This window comes from Dama dama, chromosome 19 (assembly GCF_033118175.1).
Source record: "Dama dama isolate Ldn47 chromosome 19, ASM3311817v1, whole genome shotgun sequence".
Lineage (NCBI taxonomy): Eukaryota > Metazoa > Chordata > Mammalia > Artiodactyla > Cervidae > Dama > Dama dama.
In genome coordinates this window covers 91,407,425-91,433,106 of record NC_083699.1, presented here as the reverse complement: position 1 = coordinate 91,433,106, position 25,682 = coordinate 91,407,425, and positions in this window count along the sequence as shown.

Here is a 25,682-nt window from a genome sequence, read left to right as displayed (position 1 = left end):
ATTGTCTCATAACATCATATGATGACCCTACAAACAAGGACTCAACACTGAATAGCTATCCTCTACACCTTGGGGATACTCAACAAGCAGGCTTATCTGGAAAGGGGCCAGTCAAGAGAGAGGTTTCCTAGGCATCTCAGAATTAGATCTGTCCCTTGAAAGTGTAGACCACAGACTGCCAACTCTGCTGGACCAGCACTACAGTATGCTTGCAAACCCTTCACTGAAAATATCGAAATAGAATAGGATTGGGGTAAGAAGAACACCCCAAAATCGGAAAGAATGAGCTAGCCGGTCATTCTTCCTTCCTGCTTTACCCACAATGAGGAGAGCAGTAGAAAGGACAGGATGCCTCCTCTCAGATCCAGGAGGAGCAGGCTGCAGGGCTAAGTTCAGACCTGCACCACGTGACTACTGCCTGCCACAACTTCCTTGCCTGCAGTAGACACATTGGACTAAATTTAACTTTGCACCTGCCCCACTCTAACCATCTGCTATTGCTCAGAGCTCTGAGAACACATTACCAGTGCTCCTGTATCAGTTAAGGTGCTCTGGCTTCAAGGAATAGGATGTCCAGCTCAGATGCATTTAGACAATAAAAGAGGATGTTCTTGCTAAAAGTTCTGAAGAGGGTTCTCAGTTTAAGCACTAAAAATTGGTTTAGGCAATAACAAATTTGTTGATATGGAAGAATATCAGTTATCTCAAAGGCTAGGTAGAAAGAACCACAGCCAAAATTATGAGCCCAGAACCATTTTGGCAAAGACAGTGAATCATCTGACCCAACTTTTCATTCCGTCCTGGGGTATTAACTTCGTGTCACCCTATCAAATGCTGATCACCTCCTGAAACAGCAAACAGAAAAACAAAAACATTAGCAAGCTGTTTTTCATGAGCAAGAAATCCTTGAGAACAGCGACCTAATTTAACTTGATTTAGCTATCTGCCTGCCTAGAAAATGTCAGGGCTAAGATAGGTGCTCAATAAAATGGTTGAATTCACACACACACACAAATGTAGCTTTGTTCAACACCAGTTTTTGCTCATAAAAAATTGATTTCCTTCATTAAGACTATAATGGATGATGATGTTCATTGAACAATACTTGCCAGACACTAATATCTCAGTTAAAACCCATGACAACCCTATGACTTAGGTATTTTTTAATCAGAAGATAAAACTGGAGCTTAAAGTAGTAAACTTTGAGTGCTGGCTAGATCTGGATTTTTGATCCCAGGTCACCTGATCCCAGAACTCATGGATGAATCTTTGAAACTCTGATCAATTTTACAAAATGTATTAAAGTTGTACCTGAAACAACGATTACTCTTCTGAATGTTGTTTTGTTTTGTTTTTTACTTTTCTAGACTAATCATTAGCATGCCCACACTTAAGCAGATTTTAGGAACCAAAAGCTTTTCACCACATCAGAATCATTTAAAACAGAAGGTTTTCAGCACAGCTTGCCCACAAGCACCAGAGAAAGAGTAGAAGTGAACTCTTCCACATCAGAGGCTATTATTTACACTGAGTCCGCGTTTGTTTTCATTTCCAGCTTTGAAATTCCCTTCCCCACCTCTAGTTTTCCTTCTTTTCCTTTGTGCTAATGGTTTAATTACTTTTTGTGACTGTACAACAATGTCTGAGCATTGTGACAATTTTGCTACAGTCAACATTCTTTGTCTGAGTTCTCTATAAATTAGAGCCTGAGGCAGATTTTACTTTCTGAAGCTTTACCAGAAGAACACATATTCATGGAAGCACAAGGGAAGGAGAACAGGGCACTGAGGCAGGAGGAAGGGGAAGCAGACAGAGGGTGGGTTTTGACTGACCTGGCCCCGACGTCACTAGAAGGCACAACTGGTTGCTCAGTAGTGTAGGAAGTTTCCAGAGGCCACGTGGAAACATTTCTTAGAAGAGTCCTTTGGGGAGAGGAAAGAGGAAAATCATCCATCCTCTCAGTGTTGTTGTTGTTTTTTTTTTTTGAAATATAATAGATGTCCCTTGGACTACAAGGACATCAAACCGGTCAATCCTAAAGGAAATCAACCCTGAATATCCATTGGAAGGACTGATGCTGAAGCTGAAGCTCCAATATTTTGGCCACCTGATGCAAAGAGCTGACTCACTGGAAAAAACTGATGCTGGGAAAGACTGAGGGCAAGAGAAGGGAGTGACAGAGGATGAGATGGTTAGATAGTATCAGCAACTCAATGGACATGAGTTTGAGCAAACTCTGGGAGATGGTGATGGACAGGGAAGCCTGGCATGCTGCAGTCCATGGGGTCACAAAGAGTTGGACATGACTTAGCAACTGAACAACAACATAATTGGTGTACAATATTATCTAACTACAGGTGTAAAAAATAGTGGTTCACAATTTTTAAACTTCCTTTATAGTTATTATAAAATATTGGTTATATTCCCTGTGTTGTATGACAGAGACCCCCAACCTCCAAAATCTAAGGCCCAATGATCTGAAGTGGAGTTGATGTAATAATAATAAAAATAAAGTGTATGACTCAGGAAACTCAAACAGGGGCTCTGTATTAACCTAGAGGAGTGGGAAGGGAAGGGAGATGGGAGGGAGTTTCAAAAGGGAGGGGATATATGTATATCTATAGCTGATTCATGTTGAGGTTTGGCAGAAAATAGAAAAATTCTGTAAAGCAATTATCCTTCAATAAAAAATAAATTAATTTAAAAAATAAAGAGTTCAATAAATCTTATGAGCTTGAATCATCCCAAAACAATTTCCCTACTCCCTTGTCTGTGGAAAGATTGTCTCTCACAAAACCAGTCCCTATTGTCAAAAAGGTTGGTGACCACTGTTGTACAATACATCCTTGTAGCTTATTTTATACATAATTATTTGCCCCTCTCAGTCCCTTACCCTAACAGTGCCCTTCCCACCTTCCTTCTCCTCACTGGTAACCAATAGTTTATTCTCTACATAAGATATGGAATGGGTTGCAATGGAATACTATTCAATCATCAAAAAGAACGAAATTTTGCCATTTGCAACAATATAGATGGTTTGGAGGGTTCAGACAGTGAAAGACAGAGACAAAGTGATATCACTTATGTGTGGAATATTAAAATATAAGGCAAACTGGTATGTAATAACACTAAGTAACATTAAATAAAACAGATAAGAATCAGTAGTTAATATTTGCTTCATTGGGTGTTAACATCCTGTGCTTCTGGCATCATTTCCGGGCTCCTCCTGGCAGCCATGTGGAGACAGCAATGGCATCTGCCACCTTGGGAGCAGGCACAAGCCGGGCACATCCCTTTCTGCCTGTGGCATCCTATCAAGTCAGTGTGTTCCCACGGTCCTCTTGTGTCTCATACCTCTGTGGAGACAGGGTATGAGTGGGAAAGAAGGGGCTGAGGTGTGAGGCTCGAGGCAGGGTGATACCTGGGCTGTACCACGGGTGGCCCAGAGAAGCTCTATGACGGGTCCAGCTAATTGAGCAGGAGAAACATGACAACAGCACAGCTTCCGCAGATGGAGTTCCATGAGCTTCCCTGTAACAATGGTCAAAACGACCTCTCAGTGGCCCCAAAGAAGGTGCTCTTCCTGGAGCATCTTGAGAAGACCTTGCTAAGTCACTTTAGTCGTGTCCAACTCTTTGTGACCCTATGGACCATAGCCCACCAGGCTCCTCTGTCCATGGGATTTTCCAGGCAAGAATACTGGAATGGGTTGCCATGCCCTCCTCCAGGAGATCTTCCTGATCCGGGGATGGAAACTGTGTCTCTTGTGTCTCCTGCATTGGCAGGTGGATTCTTTACTACTTGGGCTTCCCTGGTGGCTCAGATGGTAAAGAATCTGCCTGCAATAAGGGAGACCCGGATTTGATTCCTGGCTGGGAAGATCCCCTGGAGAAGGAAATGGAAACCCACTCTAGTATTCTTGCCTGGAGAATCCCATGGACAGAGGAGCCTGTCGGGCTACAGTCCATGGGATCACAAACAGTCGGACATGACTGAGTGACTAATATTTCATTTAGACTACCACTAGCGTCACCTGGGAAGCCCCGAGAAAACCTTAGCTGAGCCTAATAAACTGTCTGTCCAAAACATTCTCACACATGTCTTCTTGTGCACATACAAGAGATTTCCCTAGGGTATATATTCAGAAGTGAATGGCTTATAAAAAAAAAAAAAATCAGCTGTTTGCAGCAACAGGATAGACTCAGAGGGCATTGTGCTAAGGAAAACAAATCAGACAAAAATACAAATACTGTATATTATTTATATGTGAAATCTAAAAAATCCAGCATACTGGTGAATATAACATAAAAGAAGCAGATTCAATATATAGGGGACAAACTACTGGTTACCAGGAAGGGGAGTGAAGGGAGGGACACTATAGGGGTGGGGAAGCAGAAGGCACAAACTATTGGGTGTAAGACAGGCTTAAGGATGTATTGTTCAATGTGGGGAATATAGCTGATGTTTTGTAATAACTGTAAATAGAGTGTAACCTTTAAAATTTGTACACAAATAATTTTAGAGTAAGAAGTGAATGGCTGGATCATTTGAAATGTCTATCTTCAACTATACCAGGTATTGTCATATTATACTCCCAAATAATTACTTCTTATTGATTCGGTCTCTTTCTTTTCCTTTCCTGTGGATATGTCTGAAACTCATCTATCATTTAATAAATTCACCTGGGAGTGGGAGGGATCAGTGAATATATCTTCCAGAATTTCTTCCTGTTTTTAGAAATATTTTGCCAAACTCATAGGGAAACTGAAAATATGAATTAAATGGTGTCTGTGAGGTATTTTGATTTTCTCAAATAGGCTACTTAAATTCACATTAATTTTAAAACCAAAATTTCTCGTTGTTTCCAGGAGAGGGCACAAATTTGTTTTATATTTATTCTTAGTGCTCTTAGCCTACCTAACTTTACCCCACAGGCAAACTTATTTGTCTGTATGCTTACACACCCTGACTCCCATTTCACACTCACCCAATAAACACACAGCTTCTGCTATCATTTCAGAGTTGGATGATAAACAGCCTTGGGAAGGCTCTTCACCCTGGTGCAAGACCCAGACGACCTGAATGGGCTTCTTGAGACTCCCATGGCTGTGGGAACTGGCCTGGAATGGAAGATAAGAAGGCTTTTACAAATTAAATACATCTGGCTTTAAATTATAGTTTCTATATTAGTTTTCCTCATTTCCTGTGCCATTGATGCTCCAAAAGTAGTCACAGGAATGGTCCCAGGCAATAAAAGAGTGGATTGTCTGTAGAGAGTTTTAAAACAATAATAACTAAGTTGGTCTGCTTTTATTAATATTAATAGATAGTAATAATATTAATACATAATCACATACTGGCAATTCTACACAATGTCAGATACAATGTGAAATACTCTTTCTCCCCCCAAATATTTTTTTGTCTAAATTCTGAAAGAGTTTTGTGGTTACTATTCAGTTTTTTAATTTAGTTATCTATTTTTTTTAATTGAAGGATAATTGCTTTACAGACTTTTGTTGTTTTCTGTCAAACCTCAACATGAATCAGCCATAAATATACATATACCCCCTCCCTTTTGAACGTCCCCCCCTCTTTCCTCCCCATCCCACCCCTTTAGGTTGATACAGAGCCCCTCTTTGAGTTTCCTGAGCCGTACAGCACATTCCCATTGGCTATCTGTTTTACATATGGTAATGTAAGTTTCCGTGTTACCCTGTCCATACATCTTACCCTTTCCTCCCCTCTCCCCATGTCCGTAAGTTTATTCTCTATGTCCATTTCTCCACTGTTGCCCTGCAAATAAGTTCTTCAGTACCATTTTTCTAGTTTCCATATATATGCATTAGTTTATGATATTTATCTTTCTCTTTCTGACTTACTTCACTCTGTCTAATAGGCTCTAGGTTCATACACCTCATTAGAACTTACTCAAATGCATTCCTTTTTATGGCCGAGTAATATTCCATTGTGTGTATGTACCATAACTTCTTATCCATTCATCTGATGGACATCTAGGTTGCTTCCATGTTTTAGCTATTGTAAATAGTGCTACAACAATGGGATGCAGGTGTCTTTTTCAATTTTGGTTTCCTCAGGGTAAATGCCTAGGAGTGGGATTGCTGGGTCATATGGTGGTTTTATTCCTAGTTTCTTAAGGAATCTCCATACCATCTTCCATAGTGGTTGTATCAATTTACATTCCCACCAATAGTGCAAGAGCGTTTTGTTTTCTCCACACCCTCTCCAGCATTTATTGTTTGTAGACTTTTTGATGGTGGCCATTCTGACCGGTGTGAGGTGATACCTCATTGTAGTTTTGATTTGCATTTCTTATGCTGTTTTGGTGACTGTAGCTTTGTAGTATAATCTGAAGTCAGGAGGGTTGATTCCTCCAGCTCCATTCTTCTTTCTCAAGACCACTTTGGCTATTCAGGGTCTTTTGTGTTTCCATACGAATTGTGAAATTTTTTGTTCTAGTTCTGTGAAAAATGCCACTGATAGTTTGATAGGGATCACATTGAATCTGTAGATTGTGTTTGGTAGTAGAGTCATTTTCACAATATTGATTCTTCCTATCCAGGAACCTGAAATATCTCTCCATCTGTTTATGTCATTTTTTATTTCTTTCATCAGTGTCTTATAATTTTCTGTATATAGTTCTTTTGTCTCCTTAGGTAAGTTTATTTCTAGATATTTAATTATTTTTGTTGCAATGGTGAATGGGATTGATTCCTTAATTTCCCTTTCTGATTTTTCATTAATAGTATATACAAATGCAAGTGATATCTGTGTACTGATTTTGTATCCTGAAATTGCTAAATTCACTGATTTTAGCTCTAGTAATTTTCTGATAGTATCTTTAGGGCTTTCTAAGTACAGTATCATGTCATCTGCAAACAGTGAGAGCTTTACTTCTTCTTTTCTGATCTGGATTCATTTTATTTCTTTTCCTTCTCTGATTGCTGCAGCTAGGACTTCCAAAATTATATTGAATAATAGTGGTGAAAGTGGACACCCTTGTCTTGTTGCTGCACTGTTTTAAATTTTAATCACACATTAAAGTTCCAAGTGGTCACAGAAAAATAAGAAAATTCAGTTGAATGAGAGAGAACTGAAGTAGCTGTTAGAGGCAAGATTGCCTTTTAAAATTTAAAATCTTTTGTTTAAATGCAGAAGCAGAGTTTCGCTGGAGTTGGAGACATGAAATGTGTTCAAAGCAAGCTTGGATGATTCTGAACCATTAGGAACCAAACTCTCAAACAAATGCATGTAGATAAATCCAATTATGCTGGGGATTCTGTGAGTTAACTTCCATGTAGCACACAATGTTTATTGTAGGATAAACAATAAAATATGCTAATTTTATTTTATTATAAAACTGAATAGTGGCCAATATCACTGATGAACATAGATGCAAAAATCCTCAACAAAATTTTAGAAAACAAAATTCAACAACACCTTCAAAAGCTCATACACCATGATCAAGTTGGGTTTATTCCAGGGAAGCAAGGATTCTTCAATATACACGAATCAATCAATGTGATATACCATATTAACAAATTGAAAGATAAAAATCATATGATAATCTCAATAGATGCAGAAAAAGCCTTGACAAAATTCAGCACCTATTTATGATTAAAACTCTTCAAAAAATGGACATAGATGGAACCTACCTCAAAGTAGTAAAGGCCATATATGATAAGCCCACAGCAAACATTATTCTCAATGGTGAAAAACTAAAAAACAAAAAAATATTTGGGGGGAGAAAGAGTATTTCACATTGTATCTGACATTGTGTAGAATTGCCAGTATGTGATTATGTATTAATATTATTACTATGTTACTGAAAATAATGTATAAAGTAGGATCTGTTAAACAATGATCTGCTTTGTGTGTCAGATAGGCAGGGCGCACGGCTGCCTCCCAGCACAGTGAGACCACCTTGCAGAGCCAAGGATCGGAGAACTGCCCCCAGCTAAGGAGGCTGCCCCCGACTGCTGGAGTGTGAATCTGCCCACAAGGGCGATAGAAGTTAACCCTCACTTTACCTTCAATCTTCTTTTATTCTGAGATATGTAATTAAGGGGGATTCCCTGGCAATCCAGTGATTATGATTCCGAGCTTTCACTACTTAGGGCCCAGGTTCACTCCCTGGCCAGGGAAATAAGATCCTGCAGTGGCGTGACCAAAACCAAACCAAACCAAAAAATACCCAGAGATGTATAGTTAATGAAATGACAGCTCCATGAAGATTTGAACTTGGTCTTGTCAGCGCTGATCCCCAAGAACAGAGGGCAGTCAACACATTCTTATTAAATGAAGGGAGCAAGGTGGTGTCACTCTGCACACCTGGGTGTGTGCATGTGTTCCTGTTTCTGAGTGTTCAGGGTGAGCATTCCCAGGAAAGGTTGGGACCCCATCAAGAGCAGACATTGTGTATTTTCCTTCCTTTGTACCTCTCCACAACTACCCCAAAATGCCAGAGACTCCATGGTTGCAGACTGACTAACCAATTGACTACAAGGTCAAGACTCAAAACATTATTCTAATGAAACATAAAATGGCCAAGAAGTCATTTGTAGAGACGTGGATGGACCTAGAGACTGTCATGCAGAGTGAAGTAAATCAGAAAGAGGAAAATAGTTATCGCATATTAACACATACATAAGGAATCTAGAAAAGTGGTACCAATGAACTTGTTTACAGGGCAGGAATAGAGACCCAGATGTAGAGAACAGATGTGTGGGCATGGGCATCCCAGTTCATGGGATGAACTGGACCAGTGGAATTGACATATTAATATATACACTGCTGTTTAGGCACTTAAGTCGCATACAACTCTTTGTGACCCCATGGACTGTAGCTTACCAGGCTCCTCTGTCCATAAGATTTTCCAGGCAAGAATACTGGAGTGGGTTGCCATTTCCTTATCCAAGGGATCTTCCCAACCCAAGGATTGAACCTGCATCTCTTGCTTGGAAGATGGATTCTTTACCACTGAGCCACCTGGGAAGCCCCATATATATATTGCTATGTGTAAACTCTATGCCTAGTGGAACCTGCTATATAGCACAGGGAGCTCAGCTCAGTGCTCTGATGACCCAGAGGGGTGGGATGGAGAGTGGATGGGAAGGAGGCCCAGGAGGGAGGGGATATATGTGTACCTGTAGCTGATTTACTTCCTTGTACAGCAGAAACTAACATAACATTGTAAAGCAACTATACCCCTAATAAAAATAAATACATAAAAAATAAAATGGTCAAGGAAGTAAAATTCAATAAAACAAAATAGCCCTTTTTATTCTCTTCTTATCCTTTTACTGATTTCCTTTGGAGGGAGGGCTACTCATTAGAAAATAAAACGCTCAACATATTAAAAGATACAATGCCTGATACTAATCTTTGCCAAATTTTAATAATGTATTGCTCATTTATACAACTGATGCCAGGAAATACATCTAACTATGTGTCAGAATTACTAAGGTTCTGTTCAAAGCAGGAAAGTAGGAGAATGTAACTTTTAAAGGATCTGAGCAGCTCAGATAAGATGCTCTTTCAAAGATGAGTAATATAGAATGTTAAAGACCCTAAAGGTTACATAATCCAGTCTTGGTTTGTAAATAAAGATGCCAGAGCCTGGAGAACACAAGACTTCTGTCCAGTCTCACAGAAGGGGGAGAGCCAGGACCAACAGAGAGCAACCTTTACTTTTACCCCAGGTTCTTTTTCTCTGTGACTGAGCTTCTAAAGTACAAGGAAATGCTCTTTACTTGTTTATTGTATCAACTTGCTTAAAGTACTTAAAAGGTGTTCCAGAGTCACGGCTGTTTATGGTGGCCATTGACTAAACAATGGAAAAGAAATGATATCCTTACATCGGCAAACAACAAGGTACTGATTAATGAAGATCTGAAGATATCTTTAAGAACCATTTATTACAACACACATATATATTTTTTTTAATTTTAGAGTGTAGATTTATTTAGCAACACACATATTTATAAAGTAGAATTGTGTGTTAATTGCTCAGTCCTGTCCAACTTTTTGTGACCCCGTGAACTGTAGCCTGCCAGGCTCCTCAGTCCATGGGATTCTCCAGGCAAGAATACTGGAGTTGGTTGCCATTCCTTTCTCCAGGGGATCTTCCGACCTAGAGACTGAACCTGGGTCTTCCACACTGCAGGTATGTTCTTTACCGTCTGAGTCACTAAAGGATTAAGAAATATTTATTGAACATCTACCATATACGTGACACAGAGTTATTTCCTATAGAGATTACTGGATGAATAAATAATAGATACACTTGCAGAACACTCACCATATGCTAGCCTCTGAAATTCTTTACATTCACTAACACATTGATCTTCATAGCAACCTTCTATTATCATCATCCCCCCATTCTACAGATGAGGAAATTGAGGCAGAGATAACTTCACCAAATCAAGCAGCTAATAAGTAGATCTCTACTAATCTGATCACCTGGCAACATAGACTGTACAAACTATTGGATATGATCTCTTTCTTGCTTTAAGGAATATAAATTAGGAAAGGTGAAGGGCAGTGCAGTGCAGATTTAAAGAACACTCAAGGAAGACTCTGATGTCCACCAGGCCATCCACAGAGCTGAGGGGATGATAAATCAGGGAGTTCTTTGAGTCCAAGAGGCAGAAACTAAATTAGAAATAGCACTGGGAAGACCCAGAGGGATGGCATGGGGAGGGATGCAGGAGGGGGGATCAGGATGGGGAACACATGTAAATCCATGGCTGATTCATGTCAGTGTATGGCAAAAACCACTACAATATTGTAAAGTGATTAGCCTCCAACTAAGAAAAATAAATGAGAAAAAAAATGAAAGAGACTTAAATTTGAAAAAAAAAAAAGAATGAAATAATGCCATTTGCAGCAACGTGGATGTAACTAGAGACTATCATATGTAAATCAGAAAGAGAAAGACAAAATACCATATGATATTAATTATATGTGGAAGTTAAAATACGACACAAATGAACCTATCTATGAAACAGAAACAGACTCGTGGACATAAAGAACAGACTTCTACTTGCCGAGAGGGAGGGGGTTGGGGGAGGGGTGGAGTGGGAAGTTGGGGTTAGCAGATGTAAACTTTTATATATAGAATGGATAAACAATGTATAGTACAGGGAACTACAGTATATTAAATATCCTGTGATAAACCATAATGCAAAAAATATCCTGTGTAAAACCATAATGTACATTCAAAAGGAAGCTATATATGAGTCACTTTGCCAGACAGCAGTAATTAACACAACTTTGTAAACCAACTATACTTCAGTTAAAAAAAGAAATAGCTTTTTTAAAAAGGAAGAAAGAAAAGAAAATATTATTTACTTGTAACCCATATTTGTTTTTATGAGCTAAATTGTGTCTCTACCCCAAAACTCCAAAATTCATTTATTGAAGCCTTAACCCCCAGTACCTCAGAATGTGACTGTCTGGAGAGAGGGGCTTCAAAGAGGTAATTAAGGTAAAATGAGGTCATTAGGGTGGGCCCTTATCCAATCTAATTGGTATCCTTATAAGAAGAGGAGATCTGGACACAGACAGACATGAAGGGAAGACCATGTGAAGACACTGGGAGAAGACGGTCTTCAGTTAGCCAAGGACTGAGGCCTCTGAAGGAACCACCTCCGCTAACACCTTCATCTCAGACTTCCTAGGCTCCAGAACCATGAGGAAATACATTTCTGATGCTTAAGCCACCCAGTCTGTGGTACTTTGTTATGGCAACCCTCAGCGATAAAGAATCTGCCTGCAATGCGGGAGACCCAGGTTCAATCCCTAGCAGGGGCAGATTCCTTGGAGGAGGAAATGGCAGTCCACTCCAGTATTCTTTTTTTTTTTTCACTCCAGTATTCTTGACTGGAGAATTCCATGGACAGAGGAGCCTGACGGGCTACAGTCCATGGTGTCACAAAAGATCGGCCACAACTTAGCAGCTAACAACAACGACAAAGACAAAAAGCAAAATAATATAGAAGGATGCTGGGTACTTTGCAGAATTGAAGGAAGAGTTGGTTACAGGAACCAGTCAAAGCCAGTAACCACCAGGACTGGAAACAGAGCCCACACACACACACAATCTCTCTCATCTGTGTTTGACTTCATCCTTCTCTTCTAACTCTGCTTTTCTCTCTCAGCTTCAGAATATAAAAATGTCAAGGATGGACTCGGTTGACCCAATGTGACTTGTATGTCCCACCCTAGACCAGTCAGTTCATTCTCTCCTCTCAGCAAGGTGTCTCTGCACATCCTTGGCTGGTCCATATCCCTGAATCTAGAGGCTCCTCTGGGTCACTGGGTCAACCAGGTCACCAAACCTGGTTGCTGGGCTGGGAGAAAGATACTCATTTGTCTGCTGAGAGGAGGAACTTGAGGATCTGACTGTTCCTTCAAAAGACTTTCCATGAACCTCCTGCTTGCAGCCCTACCTCCTACCTTCAGAAGAATCTGTGCCCCTCAATCCTAGGGCCTTTCTGAAGTGTGGTGTCATTAACTGGCTTCCTTCTTAACTGTTTCCCATCTGCAGAAACTGTGTTTTGGCTTCTCAGCTCTGCAAGGTTAGTTACCACTCAGCCAGACCCTGTCCCTATTCCCCACAAAGTTGACATTAACTATTCACTCCTTCCCTCTGTCCTTGTGGACTTGGGCCATTTTGACTTGTTTGTTGTCATTTTGGTGGTGTTTGGGAAGGGATCAAAGAAAAGTGTATGCTTTTAAACAGCAATGTTTAACCAGAAGTCTATTCTGGGGATTTTCAAAGAATCCACTCTGAACATGCCACAGTGACTGCCTTCCGGCTAGGGAGTGGTGGTGGGGGTTTGGGGGCAGAGGGGAGCAAGGTGGAGGGAAGTGTGGGAAGGCGCTGGCCCCCACCCCCTATCTCCAGCAGAAAATCTTTTGCTTTTTTCTGCTTTATATTTTGGGGCTTCTCCAATTTCATTTGGACAAAAAGCCTTTAACTAAAAATAGAAAACCTTTAAAACCACTGCATAACACCAGGCTGCCTCTTACATATTTTATAGAGCTGTAATCATAGTGTACACCCAGTTTGGTATTCTGGCTTGTTTTACATTTTACATTATGTTGCATTATAAACATATTTTCATATTTCTGTAGCTTTTTCATCACCAGTTTTTCAACCCCGTGCCTGGCACATGATAAGTCCTTAGTAAACAGTGATTGAATGAATGAATGATAATATTTAATAGCTGCTGTTTTGGGTTTTTTTAATTACTTTGTCTTTGTGAAGCTAGTGAAACTTATATGTTGTACATGATACTAGTAAACCTTAAGCCTAAAAAGTCATTTTACATAGAAAATTGAATGTCTTATATAGCTGTTTCAAATTGCTTCCTTTTCTTTCTTTTTTTGATTAGTTTTTATTGGAGTATAATTGCTTTACAATGTTGTGTCAGTTTCTGTACAGCAAAGTGAATCAGCTATGCATATACACATGTCCCCTCTTTTTTGGATTTCCTTCTCGTTTAAGTCACCACAGAACATTGCATAGAGTTCCCTGAGCTATACAGTAGGTTCTCATTAATTATCTATTTTATACATAGTATCAATAACATATATATGTCAGTCTCAATCTCCCAATTCATCCTATCACCTCCCAATAGCTGCTGTTTCTAATTTCTTATTATTACAGTAATAACTTGTGCTGAATTCATACATTCATTCACCTAACATGCCTACTACATGCCATACACTGGTGAATGGTGCTGAGAATATGGCAATGAATGATAGACCTGGTCCTTTCCACACCACGCTTGTAGTCCAAATGAAGAATCAGGCAAGTGAGTTGAGAATCACAATACAGAAACATAAACACTATAGCAAGCAAAAATGATGTAACAAAAATTGGAGCACTGAGTAAGTGTGTTAGTCACTCAGTCGTGCCTGACTCTTTTCGACCCCATGGACTGCAGCCCACCAGGCTCCTCTGTGAGATTTCTCCAGGCAAGGATACTGGAGTGGGTTGCCATTTCCTTCTCCACTGAGTAGGGGCCAGTAACCTAGACCTGAAAGTCATGGAAGGCTCCCTGGAGGAAGAGACCAAGGAAACTCATTTTAAAAGTAAGCAGAATGTGCCAGGTGCAGAAGGGAAGACAAATGCTCCCCTCAGAGGAAGCAGCAGATGCACAGCTAGGCACAGAGGAGACTATGGCATAGTCTCAAGGTTCAAGATGACTGGAGGACAGTGTGTGTATAGGTGAAAGGCCAGGGATGAGCCAGAGAGGCAGATGGGAGCCAGGGAATGAAAAATCTGGTGGATTTTCTGCATTTGGCCTGCACCCTAAAGGTAATGAAAACTGTGAGCACTCTTAGAGTAAAGCCCACTTGCCATTTCAGGGTCATATCTGCAGATCCTACTATATGGCCTGTAAGCTGTGATGAGTCTGCAACTTATCCCTAAGAGCAATGGATACCATTGAGGGATTAAATAAGGGGACAATATTTGCATCTCAAAACAACAACAACAACAAAAAACAACCACCCAATCTGATTGCAACTTCAAGATTGAATGGAGGGAAAAGGAAGACCATTTAGGACTAGCAGAGAATATAAGAGATGGGCAGTGGGGGTGAACCGAGGTAGATGGGTTCAAGGAACAGGCTCAGAGAGAAGCAATAAGCCTTGGTGGCTGGAAATGGAATGTAAAGGAGAAGAAAGAGGCTGAGATGACACTGGATTTCTGGCTTAGGCAATGCGTGGGCTGTGGCACCACTCATTAAGAGAGACTGCAGGATACGGTAGCCAGTGAGTTCAATGGGCACACAGGGCTTAAGGCACCCGAAGAAAAGAGCACTGGACCAAAGATGGGGATCTGGGTATCATGCTCAGCATGGAAGTGGTGAGGGGTGTGGAGCTGAAGAGGAGAGTGAAATTGTTCAGGAAGAGATGTGGAGAAGAAGGGAAGAGTCTTGTGATCAGATCCCCAGGGTGTCCTGATAATTCAGGATGGGCAGAGGGAGATGAGCTTGCTCAGGAGCTGGGAGAGAGCAGCTCAAGATGCTGGATGAAAATCAGGGAGGAGCCGTGTTATGGAGGCCAAGCAAGACAGTGCAGGAGGAAGGGGCAGTGTGTCGGCCTGATAGGGACTACAAAGTCGCATCCAGAATGCTACTGGGGCTTCCCAAGTGGTGCAGTGGATAAGAATCCACCTGCCAATACAGGGGACATGGGTTTGATCCCTGGTGTGGGGAGATTCCACATGCGGAGCAACTAAGACTGTGTGCTGCAACTATTGAACCTGTATCCTAAACCCTGTGGGCCACAAGCACAGAGCCCCAGTGCTGCAACTACTGAAGTCCACGTGCCCTACAGCCTGTGCTCCACAACCAGAGAAGCCACCACAATCAGAGACTAAAGCACTGCAACAAAGAGTACCCCCCCCCCCACTGCAACTAGAGAAAGCTGGCTCAAAAGGCAACGAAGGCCCAGTGCAGCCAAAAACAAAAATAAATAGAAATGATATGGTAGCACAGGGAACTATGTTCCGTATCTTGTGATAATGGAAAAGAATATGAAAAAGAACATTTTATATATATCTGTGTGTGTGTGTATATATATATAGTAGCGCTAGTGGTAAAGAACCCACCTGCCAATGCAGGAGACATGAGACACTGGTTCAGTCCCTGAATCGGGAAGATCCCCTGGAGGAGGGCATGGAAACTCACTCCAGTATTCTTTCCCAGAGAATCCCATGGACAACGGAGCCTGATGGGCTACAGTCCATAGGGTCACAAAGAGTTAGCTGCAAAGTGTGTGTGTGAGTAAGAACACATACACACACAGATATATAACTGAATCACTTTGCTTTATAACAGAAATTAATGCAACATTGTAAATCAACTATAATTCAATAAACACTGGGATGACCCAAAGGGATGGGATGGAGAGGGAGGTGGGAGGGGGATTCAGGATGGGGAACACATGTACACCCATGGCAGATCCATGTCAATGTATGGCAAAACCACTACAATATTTTAAAGTAATTAGCCTCCAACTAAAATAAATAAATTTATATTTTTTTAAAAAAGGAATGTCAGGAGATGCTTGATAAGGCCACTCAAAGCAGAATGATGAACAGAAGTCAGGCTGCAAAGGTTCAGAAGCTTCTGATTTTCAAAGTATTTGGGCAAGACTTTCAAGAACTACGGGTGAAAGAGAGAAGAAAGTGATAGGACCCAGATAAGGAGAAAAAGAAGGTAAAAGATATTTGAGCATGTTTGAGTTCTACCAGTGGCTACATATCATCATCTATTTAAAACCAAAACCAACCAACCAACCAACCAGATAAACATACAAAACTCTGTTCAAAGGCTGGCTCCAACTTTCTACTATTCTTTCACCATCACCCAGTGCTACAGCCAAACAGGTTAGTTCCCCCAAATAAACTGCCCAGGTCACCACCTCTTTTTCTTGTTCTATATTATTTCCTCCCTTGAAATGTTACTGTCACCTCCCCGGTCCAATCCAACCCACCTGCATCACTTTTGGGAACCCCATGATGCTCCACCTGAGACTCTCCAGAGCTCACTGCTTGACCCACACAGTGTGCTCTTCTTTCTTCTGTCCCTAAGTTATTTGGATATTTCCATCATGCCTCATCTCCTTCTGCTTCATTGACTATGCTAAAGTCTTTGACTGTGTGGATCACAACAAGCTATGGAAAATTCTTAAAGAGATGGGAATACCAGACCACCTTACCTGCCTCCTGAGAAACCTGTACGCAGGTCAAGAAGCAACAGAACTGGACATGGAACAAAGGACTGGTTCAAAATTGGGAAAGAAGTAAGTCAAGACTGTATATTGTCACTCTGCTTTTTTAACTTATATGCAGAGTACAACACATGAAATGCTGGGCTGGATGAAGCTCAGGCTGAAATCAAGAGTGCTGTGAGAAAAATCAATAACCTCAGATATGCAGGTGATACCACTCTAATGGCAGAAAGTGAAGAGGAACTAAAGAGCCTCTCAATGAGAGTGAAAGAGGAGAGTGAAAAAACAGGCTTAAAATTCAACATTCAAAAAACTAAGATCATGGCATCCGGTTCCATCACTTCATGGCAAATAGATGGGGGAAAAGTGGAAACAATGGCAGATTTTAATTTGGGGGGCTCCAAAATCATTGCAGATGGTGACCACACCATGAAATTAAAAGATGCCTGCTCCTTGGAAGAAAAGCTATGACAAACCTAGATGGTGTATTAAAAAGCAGAGACATCACTTTGCCAACAGAGGTCCATGTAATCAAAGCTACGGTTTTTCCAATAGTCATGTATGGATGTGACAGTTGGACCATAAAGAAGGCTGAGCACTGAAGAATCAATGCTTTCAACTTGTGGTGTTGGAAAGACTGTCGAGAGTCCCTAGGACAGCAAGGAGATCAAACTAGTCAATCCTAAAGGAAATCAACCCTGAATATTCATTGGAAGGACTGAGGCTAAAGCTGAAGCTCCAAAACTTTGGCCAGCTAATGTGGAGAGTCAACTCATTGGAAAAGACCCTGATACTGGGCAAGACTGAGGGCAGGAGAAGGGGGTGACAGGGCATGAGATGGTTGGATGGCATCACCGACTCAATGGACATGAGTTTGAGCAAACTCAGGGAGATGGTGAAGGACAGGGAAGCCTGGCATGCTGCAGTCCACGGGGTCGCAAAGAGTCGGACAGCACTTAGTGAGAACAACAACTCATGACTTCACTTGACTAAATTTCTAGAAGGCATGGGTTGTTACTTAGCTTTGTAAGCTCTTTTTATACAGTAGGAGTTCAACAAATATGGATGAGCAAAAACTTCAATGAACTTCATGGAAGTGTTCATCATACACAGTTGATACCCTGGCAAGAGATAACCCTCATTCAGATCTTGTCCTTGGCCCCTGCATTTTCATGAAATAGCAAATCCCTAGGCGTTCATGATATGCCAGGCATATCATCTATCGTACACATCAGTCCTATGAGGTGGCTACTGTCATCACTCCATTTTATAAATGAGGAAATTAAGGCTCAGAAATGTTAAGTGACCTACACAAAGGACACATAGCTAGTGAATGGCTGAACCAAAACTCCAAATCCAAATCTCTTGGCCCTTGGAGCTTATGACCTTATCCAAAATGGCACACTGACGTTGCCATGTTCTCTCCGCTATCCTTGATGACTTGAAGAATGGAGAAAAACAATTTTAGGAAGTACTCTAAAAGTGCCCTCAGTAACAGCTGTACAAAAAATTGTAAAATATGCTGCTTTAGAAAGCCCTTTCAGACTGGTAGAAAAGTTGGTGGATTCTGCCATTTGTTTCCTTTTTAAAAATTTGGTAATGAGTAAATAGCATAAATAGTACAAACCTCCAAGAAATAGCCAAATAGAAGTCAGTCACTGAGAAAACAAGATATTGGAATACTGGAAAGAAAGGAAGTAGCTAGATATCAGAAATATTCACTTTTCTTGGCTTTTATCTGGCAACACTCAATATTTAGTAAATTCTGGATCTTCAGCTCCCTGGCATGATTCTGAAAACCACTTTTTGTACAAAAATTATATTTCCAAGGAAGATTTGTTCGTGATGACACAAAATTAGGTGTCCTTAATTTTTTAAACTTGTAAAAATGACTCTTTGCTTACATGACTTTGTTTTTCTAGTAGAGAAACATCAAGCCCAACAACTTATCACTGCCTGGAATGAGAACCCTGCCCTCATTCCTAGGTAGTGATCCAGGAGTTGGACTGTATTTTCTGTTTTCACAGACATGTTGGGGTCGGTCTTTTTCCATTCATCTAATAACATTACTCATTATTTCTTGACAATAATTGCTTAACAACTCATTTGTTTTTCTTTGGAGTACCATTCTAATCAGATATTCATTATAATAAAATTAAAACATAGCTCAATTTCTGCTAATGGACTGTGGCATTCTTCATATTAGGAAAAGCTTCTATCTCTATGTCATTATAAAGATATTGAGTTCCAGGAATATTCTAAACAAAGTCAGAAACATCCAGTAATAGTCCCCACTTTGGCCAGATTCCCAGTAATGTCATTGTGTTTTTTCCCCAGATAGTCTATTAGGATGCTGGTTCCTCATCTTTTAAAGATAAGCTGTCCACCCTTGTTTGATGGGAAAGATTTCTTTTTTGGCCTAACTCCTTTTCTTCTCTCTGACCACTTGTCCTCCATCAAAAAGTGCTTCATAAAACACTTTTAAAAATAAGAATGAATTAAAATAGCTGGGTTTGAGAATTTTTTTCCTCTCCCCAAAATTCTGGATCAGGCCTAAAAAATCTGTTTTGGTCAAAATAATGTCATAACCCTTAGTGAACCCTTTTAGATTCACTAGTATTGAAATGTTTTATAACTGATTTACTGTTTATTCCTTTTCCCTTTATGAGAAATTTAGAAATTGGTCAAAACAATTTTCTTAAATAGAGAATTGTGGAGAGAAATCTAGCGTTTGGAGGCATGTGATGTCACACTCTTAGCAGTGCAGCAGCTGGGCTTTATCCTCAGCTCCCCCAGGGGGGTGAGAAGAGTCCATCCCATCACGCAACTGGCTGCGGCCAAGGCAGGGATGAAAACCCGAGGGTGACCCGGAGCAGGTGCAATGTGGCTTATCTCAGCTGTACTGTATAATGTAGGATATGCCAGTGCAGTCCTGGCATCAGGTAGAACAGAATTCAAATCACAAAGAACCACTCTGTGACCTTGTTGCTGTTCAGTCATTCAGTCGTGTCCAACTCCTTGCAACCCCATGGACTGAAGCATGCCAGGCTTCCCTGTCCTTCACCTCCCAGAGTTTGCTCAAACTCCTGTCCATTGAGCTGGTGATGCCATTCAAAACCATCTCAACCTCTGTGGCCACAAGGTCCCTCCGTGACCTTTGGAAATTCTTTAATCAGCTTGAACTCCTGTTTTCTCATTCACAAAATGGAAAATGGTGATATCCATCAGGGCCCAGTCAAGAGACAAGAAACCATACCAGTCATCTGAGAAGTGAGAATTTAATATGAAAAAACACTTAAGGACTTCTTTGGTGGTCAAGTGATTAAGGTTCCACATTTCCTGTGTAGAAGCTGTGGGTTCAATTCCTGGTCTGGGAACTAAGATCCCACATGCCACCTGGCAGGGCCGAAGCAAACAAACAAAAGCTGGTGGCTCAGACAGTAAAGGGTCTCTCTGCAGTGCTGGAGACCCGGGTTTGATCCCTGGGTTGGGAAGATCCCCTAGGAAGGAAATGGCAACCCACTCCAGTACTCTTGCCTGGAAAATCCCATGGACAAAGAAGCCTGGTAGGCTACAGTCCATGGGATTGCAGAGTCAGACACGACTGAGTGATTTTCCTTTCACTTTTGTTAATTAGGTATAACATTATTAACTAGGAGACCAAAAAGGTAAAAAGAAGACATTAAGAAATCATACCAGCAGCAACTATGGGCAACAGCTACCTTCCCACAAAAGGGAGCAGAGAGACAAAAACCAAGTAATTGGCACAAACATCATCTCTATAACACCTACTCCATGCCACGCACAATGCCAAGTGCTTCACATGCCTTACTTTATTCACTTATATTAACAACTTAGGGAAGTGTCCCCATTTTACAGATGTGTATGTAAAGAAGCTGGGTTTATCTGACTCCTTAACTCCTCTGCCATATGTAATGAAACTGTGTCTGGATCTTATCTCAGTAAGCAGACATCCCTCCCACCTTCACCCTCCCTCCCAGTTCTAATATATTCAATATTCTCAGAGCTTGGCGGATCCTGGGGAGAGGCAAGGGGAATGCAGAATCAGGCAAACTTACAGAGGACCTATGGGGAGGAAGTGGGCCCATTTTGTGGTTCAGAAGTGTATAATGAGACCCTGACAATAGGCAGATGATAAGGAAGAGCAAGAAGGGAATTCATCTGGCAGGAATTCACTAGGAAGGAGAAGTCTGAACTCATGGCCAATGATTCACTGGGGAACAGTGGTGCTGGTCACTGAAGCCTTGGGAGATGGTCTGATCCAAGAGGGTCACCAGCGTGGAGGTTCATAGGCAGGACTGTGAAGCTGGGGTGGATCTCCTGAGAGAATCTTGAAGGGAAGAAGCCTTCTTCTTTGTATCTTAAGCCATCACTATGACCTGGAGCCCTGGAATGAGAGAGCCATCTCTGGCCATCAGGGCGGAACAAAGGGTCCAGTTTAGAATGGGCAGCTGTGATGAGAAGTGGCATCTTCCTGAGTTTTGGAGGTTTCAGTGAAGAAGGCAAAGGTTTTTGCAGCAACAGCCCATAGTCATGTCATCTCAAATAGTTCTAGAAAAAGAGTCAACCTCTAGAGAGGATTGTTGAGGTGAGAGCCACAAGGCTGAGTGAGTAGCATGTTCCATCTGCCTTGGGTCAAATTGCCCAGAGACAGACTCTGAGATGGAGACTTGCAAGTAGGTGGCTGACCAAGGTGTTTAGTCAGCAGTAACACCTATAAAGAAGTGAGGAAAGCAAAACTGGGCAGAGGGAGAGACTAAACTGCACTGCAGATGCAACAGAGGCCTACCTAGCTGACTCCAGCCTCAGTGGGAACTGGGATGGCCCCTCAGAATATTCCCAAATTGGGACTGGTCTTTTTAACTCCCACATAGACTTACAACTGAGTGCCATTCTAGGGGAGCGGTTGTAAATCTTGTTCTACAGGAAATTCCTAGACATAGGCCAATCAGGAGACCTTAGCATCTGACACCCCAGCATGCTGACATCCCAGCAGTTGGGGCAATGATTGCCTTGGTCCCAAATGAGAGATCAAAGAAGCCCACCACAGCATACCCTGTACATCCATCAATTTTTAAAGTATTTCTCAGATAACTCCTCTAAGTTAGGCATTATATGGAGCACAAGAAACACAACAGTGATTGAGATGGACAAATATTCAGCCTCAAAGTACAGTTACATTTACTAAACTTTTCTTGGCTTCAATGACCTCATCTATAAACTGGATACTAATAGTTCCTAACGCAGAAGATTGCTGTTAAGAAGGAATGAGATGCTTCCCTAGTAGCTCAGTGGTAAGGAATTCACCTGCCAACGCAGGAGACGTGGGTTTGATTCCTGGTCCGGGAGGGTCCCACAAGCCACAGAGCAACTAAGCCCTTGTGCCACAACTGTAGAGCCCGTGCTCTAGAGCCCAGGAGCCACAGCTCCTGAAACCTGCATGCCCTGGGGCCCATGCTCTGCAACAAGAGAAGCCACAGCAATGAGCAGCCTGCACACCACAGCAAAGAGTAGCCTCCACTAGCTGCAACTGAAGAAAAGCCCACACAGCTACCAAGATCCAGCACAGCCAAAAATAAGTTAATAAATAAGATTATTTTTAAAAAGAGTGAATAAGACAGCACATCTAAAACCCTTAAATCTGCCCAGTACACAGCAAGCTCTCAATTTGTATTAGATGTTGTTATCATGAGGTGCAACGTCCACTCTACAGTATTTGAGGACTACAGCCTGGAGGACCAGCAGGGCAGTCAGCTCCACCCCTGCCATCCTTCCCAGGCAAGAATTTGCATGAATAATGGGTCATCCCCCAAGGGATAAAGAGTTGGAACTCTGGCACTGATCCAAAAGCAACAGTGAGCAACTCCTGCAGGAGAGAAGTGGTTCTCTGTAGTTTACCTTATCGACTGATGGCCAGTCCAGCCCCCGTGGACTCAGAGAGGCAGAGGACTGCAGGAAAGATTAACTACTAACACACATGGTGGTCTGACTAATCTCTGTGGCCAAGTAAGCACAGCCTGGCCCAGCCAGCAGCTCTGAGAGAGAGAGGACACTCACCAGGCAATCAACTCAAGTTCAAGTCCATTTCTCCCCCTTGGTGCTTCTCAACTATCTGTTCCCCTCCCCTGGACTTGGGCTCTGAACTGGGACTTGAACCAGGCACTGCACCCAGGAATTTCCCTGGACTCTACGGATTCTTTTCCTTGGCTTTGTAACCACAAACAGCTGTGCCCCAACCCCTTCTTCTGATTTACTTGTTGGCTAGGCACACCTGACCCCTGTCTGTCAGGTAAGAGGGCCTGAATGGCAGAAATGAGAGCAGAGGGTATTGTCTTCACATGGAGTCCTTGTTGGAGAAGTGAGGAGATGCTTTCAGCAACATGTGCACCGTCTCTGCTGTCTCTGAAGGCGTTGGACGCTGCAGCGGCAGCACTGTGTTTTGGGTACCTCGGCTTTAGCAGCCACGGAAACATCACAGGAGGCCACTGCAAAGGGGGCAGAGGTTACAGGTCCTGAGCGATACCCAGAAGAACTGTTCCATACATGTACACGGGACTCCTCGCTAAAGTCTCCAGGGACTCCCCAAATAATTTGGGAGGAAGATGAGGTTCTGAAGTTCCCACATAGCAGGGAGGGATAAAGCCAGAGAAATTCTAGTCTGTATGCTCTTGCGACCCTCTTTGTCTCTCCCATCGGCCTCCAGCCAATATCACCGCTCTTGTGTGTCCTGAGGTCTTAAGAGTTATTTATGGATAATTGACATTTGTTTTGTCATGTAGCTTCTCCCTACTACTAACCACAGTATAATTTCCCTTGGGGGATCACCAACTCTTCTTCTTTCAGTTCATAGAATGAATATGGGGTTGATTGTACCCTTGGCTCAACATATGGACATGTGTCTCAGCCTTGCTAATCAGAAAAAAAATATGACATTTCTTTTGGTCACACTGATTGGTTTGGGGATGGGCACATGATCCAGTCATAAAGCTCAATGAAGTTTTTACTGGGAGTCTTAGGGAATAATTACTCTTTCCCAACATACTTGAATAGAGGTCTGCTGCTCCTGGAAGCATCTTCTAACCACATAATCTTTGGAAATTGAACCAACACTGAAGATAACCAGAGATGAGAGAGAGTGTTTGGGTTCCAGTGATGCCATTAAATCCCAGACCAGTCTCTGGATTTTTCAGTTACAAGGGCCAAAACATCTTGTTTTCAGTTAAGGCTGATTGGGTTGTTTTTCTGTCACTTGCAACAAAGAAAATAAAGACAGATGCAGTCTGTAACCTGTGCACAAAAGGATACAGAACTTAAAAGGCATGCAAGCTCACTTCAGTTTCCATCTCTCCTTTAATTTAATCCTTATTTCAACTATGAGATGTATTAACAAGTAAGGATGAGGATTTTATTGTCCCACTGAGGAGGTGATAAAGCTATACCCTTGATATGCTGAATGACTTGCCCAAGGTTTTCTAGTTAATATTAATAGATGATGGAACTTAGGGTTGGTGACCTTCTCATCTGGGAGATAGAAAAAGTCAACAAGATCAGTCCACAACACTACAGGTGATGAAACCTACTTACTGATAGTATTGTCTTGAGGATACTTTTGAGAAAGCATCTGATGCTGCAAATATTTTCTGTTTATATCCACTAGTGTCATTTTATTTTGCCTTTGGTCATATTTATAACCCTAAGTGGGCTTCTCATATTAATGGAGACAAAAAAAGTGCCTGGAGAAAACAAACTCAGTTGATCAATAAGAATTTATCAAATACTTAGAAACTATGCCATGACTTTCAACCTCATTCCCTCAGGTTTTCTGCCCTTGGCTCTCCAGAGCTGCTCACCCAGATCTCCTTCTGAAAGAGAGCAGAGTTGGGGCAAGGCTGCCACAAATACCAGTTCTGGGCATTAGGGAGCTTTTAAACAGCTCTGGGTTTCCTATTTCCAAGCATGAGTCACTCCTTAGCCTGGAAGTTGCAGCTGTGAGTGATGCCTAAGTAGATTCAGATTGACTGACTGACTGACTGACTGACTGATGGACAGATTGGTTCTTTCCACTGTCAACTCAAAATTCTCCATGACTTCACTCTGTCCAACTGCTGGGATGTGAATATCACTTATAGGAAAACTTGGATAAAGACTCTTGCCCCATTCACTGATTCATGTAACAAATGCTAATCGTATACCTGCTACGTGTCAGACACTGTGACTAGATTCTGAGGATACGAAACCAACGCATAGACAGCTCCTGTCCTCAACAACTTTACAACTTAATAGAGAGCAAGCCACCAATGATAAGAATAAGGGTTCTAAAGCAATTTAGGTGTTTTTATACAAATGTGTACAGGGTACAGTGGAGGAAAATGAAGGAAGTTCCACCTTGGGCAAGAGAGCCAGGAAAGACTTAGAGGTGGTTGGTGCATAAAGTGAATCTTGAAAGAGAAGGACATATTTGCCAGTCGATGGAGGTGGGGTGGGGTTGGGTAACTCCACGCAGTGGAAGCAACAGGAATTTTCCATTCCAGCTGCATGAGACAGAAAACCTGACACTGGTGGGTTTAAAGAAGAAGGGAATTGACTAGGGAACTGATTGAGAAAACAGAAAGTCCCAGGATGGACTCATCAATCATGGTGGGATTCTGGGCCCAAGCACTGTCTTCAGGACCTACTCTCTACCTCTCATCTAATTTCCTTTGAGATAGCTCCAATAGTATCAAGATGGTGACAGCAGATCTGACCCAACATCCCCTCAGTTCTTAGCTTCAGAGCAAAAAATGACTTCACATCCCACTCTTCACAGAAATGTCTCATTCTCCAAAAATGTTTCATGGCAACCCATGGGCTCTGGGGAGGGAGCATTCAGATGCCCATCCCTGAAGTGTTCG